Below are 4,976 nucleotides of genomic sequence, written 5' to 3' on the forward strand. Positions count from 1 at the left end.
TAAAAGCTCACGATGTAACTTTGAAATATGTCATATAGAATAAGATATCAGTCTCATTTTTGTGTTGCTTTTGAATTCCAAAAGTGGAAATTTGACAATAGATTGCAAGCTTGACTTAGACTTCAAATGCCAATCGTGAAACTTCTATTTGTGGAAATCAATGCCTATGTTCCAACCTTCAAGGCTTCCAAGCATCTTTAAACTCTGTCGGAAATCACTTTGAAGATAATAATGGCGAAGCTGATGACGTAGCTTTTGACTCTTGGTGGGAAGTGTTGAGAGAGAGAGAGAGTACGAGAGAGATACACAAGACATACTCCCAAAGAATGATTCATATTGATGTAGAGTTAGTATATATAGGTGAGACCCAATTCAAGTGAGAGATGATATATATAGTTGTAACATCCCCACTCAAACAAAGGTCTCTGGCTGCAAGTGAAAAAACCCTTGGGGAGAACAAGGGAAAAACCCGAGCCCCTACACATACCTACGACACAAAAATGATTTACTATAAAGTTTTCTTGAATACAATGATACATGCCTCAATCAGTGAGACAAGAACTTGGAATAATACCAAGTGCATGTCTTAATGAACTAAAGCGAGCTTCACTAAGAGCTTTTGTGAAGATGTCTGCAACCATTTGATCACTGGGACAATGCTCCACCATAATGGAACCTTTCTTGACTTCATGTCAAACATAATGATAATGAATAGCAATATGCTTTGATTTACTATGTTGTATATAGTCTTTGGTAAGACTAATAGCATTTTGGTTGTCACATCGAAGAGGTGTACTAGATGATGAAGGATGTCCCAAATCTGCAAGTAGTTGTCGAAGCCAAACTAGCTTGCGAGCTGTTAATGATGCAGCAACATATTCGGTCTCAGTTGTAGAAACCGCAACACATCGTTGTTTCTTGCTGGACTAAGAAACCAAACATCCATTTACAAAGAAATAATTCCCACTTGTAGATCGCATGGATAAATGTGAACTTGCCCAATCAGCATCTATATATCCAATAAGGTCAAGAGAAGTTGAAGAAGATAAAGAAGAATCCTCTCGACGATGATAAATAAGACCAAACTCCTTAATACCCTTGAGGTACTTAAGAATACGTTTTGTAGCGCTCCAATGAATAGTGGAAGGGGAAGAAAGATATTGTCCCAAAAAGTTAGCTACAAATAAAATATCTGGTCTTGTGTTTAAACCAATAAATTGAAGACAACCAACAAGATTAGCAAAAGGTTGATGAATGGCTGATTCTTCATTGCGTGTTGTAGATGTACCCTTGGTAGAGCTCGAAAGAATGGAAGTGTTGGCAGAGTGCGCATTTGTCAACCCAAACTTCTTAACAATATCATTAATAAACTTTGTCTGGCAAAGAAGAAGAATGCCTTGTTGTCGGTGTCGTTGAACTTGAATACCCAAACAAGAATGTATCTCACCAAGATCCACCATTTCAAATGCAGTCGATAAAACTTCTTCATAGCATTTAAGAAAGCAATATTATTTGACACAAGAATAGTATCATCAACATATAGAGCAAGAATAATAAAACATTTGTCCTCCCTTTTGATGTAAAGATTTGGGTCAGCAAAACATGCAACAAAACCTTTAGATGTGAGGAACTGATCAATCTTAATATACCAAGCACGAGAGGCTTGCTTCAATCCATATAATGCACGATGAAGGTGGCATAAAAGATGCTCCTTTCCTGCAATCATAAAACCTTTAGGTTGCTCCATATAAATTTCTTCTTCAAGATCTCCATTGAGAAAAGCCGTTTTAACATCCATTTGGTGAATTTCTAGATCAAATAGTGTTGCAAAAGCCAAAAGCATACGAACAGTTGTGGAGCGCACAATGGGAGAAAATTTTTCTTGATGATCTACTCCTGCAATCTGCAAGTAACCTTTTGCAACAAGTTGTGCTTTGAACTTATCAAACAAGCCATCAGCTTTGGTCTTGGTTTTATAAACCCATTTACATTTGATAGGAACACGATTTGGGGGGAGTTCAGTAAGAATCCATGTACCTTTGGAGATTAAAGAATCGTACTCAGCTTGCATAGCTTCTTGCCATTGATCCCTTTGAGACGAATTGATAGCTTCCATATACGATATTGGATCCTCTTGGACAGACATAGCATCATCAAAGACATCATATTCAATAGAATAGAATCCATGCTCTATCTTAATAGGAAGATCGATATATATCTCCAAATTTTCATCAATCTTCTTTGGAGGTGAAGGAGGTTTATGATCATTAGAATTAGTAGACTCACAAAGCAAGTAAGGAAATGCACTAAGCAAAGACTGTGTATCATCTGAAACATCTGACGACCATGTGCCACCCATAGTCTTCTCATCAAATATAGCATCATGACTAATGATAACATTTTGAGTAGAAAGATCATAAAATTTGTAACCTTTGGAATGATTTGAATAACCAAGAAAAATAACCTTCAAACCTGGGGGATCCAACTTATGTCAAGTGTCCTTGGGCACATAAACATAAGCAATGCAGCCAAATGTGCGAAAGTGAGAGACTGAAGGTGTCTTCCCTGTCCAGATTGTTATAGGAATTTTACCAACAGGGGCAGTTATTGGAAGATGATTTTGAATAAAAACGGCTGTTAGAAGTGCTTTAGTCCAAAACTTTTGAGACAAACCAGAGTGTATAAGCATGCAACGTATAGCATTAAGAATAGTGCGATTTTTGCGCTCAACAAAACCATTTTGCTGAGGAGAATAAGGAACTGTAAACTCATTATGAATAACTTGATCCTTACAGAAGTCATCAAATAGATTGGATACATATTAACCGCCATTGTCAGTGCGAAGAGTCTTTATAGAGAATCTAGTTTGAAGCTCCACACTTATCTTGTATTGTTTAAATATAGATAAAGCCTCAGGCTTATGTCGAAGAAGATAGACATGTGTGTACCGTGAGAAATCATCAATGAAAGTTATAAAATATCGATATTGAGACTTTGGGGCAGGAAAAGGACTACAAATATCGGTATGAACCAAATCCAAGAGAGCACAGGAATGTGATGAAGTAGAAGTGTGGAAAGGCAAACGATGGTGTTTTCCAAGTGCACAATACTCACATATTCTGATATGTGGATGAGATTTAAGATCCATACCTTGCACAAGTCCATGATGATGAAGATCAAGAATTTTGGCAAAATCAGAGTGTGCAAATTGTTGATGCCATAATTTGCAATCTGCATCTCTAAGGGCAATAACAACATTTGCAACTGTATCGTTCAATGATAGCTCAAATAGATTACCATGTCGAGGACCCACTCCTATAGTATGTCCTTCTTTCTCTATACGACATTGATTATGATCAAAGCCAACAAACAAACCAAGATCAACTAGATGAGCAACAGAAAGAAGATTTCTTTGCAAATCTGGAACATGAAGAACTCCTCTTAATATTCTAGTGGATGAAACAGTCCCCATATATAAATCACCCACTCCTTTGACTTGACAAGTCGTATCATCCGCAAGATAAACAAACTTCTTAACAGGAAGTGAATGATAATTGTGAAGCCACTGCGATTGGTATGTCATGTTTCCAGTGGCACCTGAATCAATGATGAATAGAGAACCATCATGAACATGAAGTACCTTTTCTGGAGAGATATCATGATGGACGAAATTGAGCTCCTGATGAGTATGATCATCATCGGTTGTAGTTTGTTGAACAATATAAGCTCAAAAACGTTCTTCATCATATCTGTGTTTATAACAACGACGAGATGGATGATCTGTATGTGCTCAATAATCACAAGGAGGAAAACTTTTGGACGAGCGAGGTTGCTTTGTAGTAACTCCATGTTCCTCATCATATTGACATGCCCAACAATCAGAAGCCACATGGCCTTTCTTATCACAATAAGAACAATGTGTGTTAGGATAAGCAAGACGAGAAGATTTACCACCTTGATTAGGGCGTCCACCCTACTGAAAACGTGAAGCAGGACGCTTAGGAGCAACAAAAGCAGCATCAAAATCCCTTTGTTCATGAGTGACCAAAACAACATCATATTTTTCCAAATGATACTCATGACATTGAGAATATTCAATAAGAGATATGCATGCTTTGTCAAAGTGGATATCATCTTTGTTAGACAAAATAGTGATGATATTGTCATATAAAGGATCTTTGATGGTATGAAGAAGTTGAGTAACAATCTGATTTTTAGCAACACGAGCGCCGGCAGCACCAAGCTGATTGATAATGTCTTTATAAGCCTCAATATGAGAGTGCATAGAAGTACCAACCTTATATTGAAGATTCTTCAAATGAGTTTGGAGATATAAAATTTCGGTGACCGATTTCTTCTCAAACTTTGAGATAAGATACTCCCAAATAGCATGAGAGGTTTCCAAATGAAAGACATCCAACATAAGTGAGTCAGGAAGTGCAGACAATATATAATGACGAGCCGCTTTGTCACGACGAATCCAATTAGTATGATCAATTTTCCATTTTCAAATAACGGGCCATCAATAATCAAAGAATTGTCATTCATCACATCAATAGGTTGAACTGGGCAAGACAGGTCGCCCAAAACAATATCAAATAATTCGTCACCTTCAAGAATTAGCATCATCTTTGCTTTCCACCTAGAAAAGCCTTGTCCTTGGAAGAAGGGAACCGAACATTGGCCAGACAGATATCCGTTAACAATTACGCAATTGGCCATGCCTGTATCTCGAGAGAAAACAAATAAGATGAGATCGCAGAATCTGCAAACCATGAACAAGACGAGTGTAGTTGAGACGCGTGACAATCAAAATAGGGAGATGCACGTAAGAATGACAAAAAGTATTGAGTGACTAAAAAGAAAGCCCAAAATAGAGAGACGTAACATGCAAGACGAGATGACGCGTATAAGAAAAGTGCTATTTTGATCAAACAAAAAACGTGAACGAGAATAAATCATCGCTAAAAATAGCA

This window comes from Lygodium microphyllum, chromosome 26 (genome assembly GCF_053477565.2).
Source record: "Lygodium microphyllum isolate KBCC chromosome 26, Lygodium_microphyllum_v1.1.10, whole genome shotgun sequence".
Taxonomy (NCBI): domain Eukaryota; kingdom Viridiplantae; phylum Streptophyta; class Polypodiopsida; order Schizaeales; family Lygodiaceae; genus Lygodium; species Lygodium microphyllum.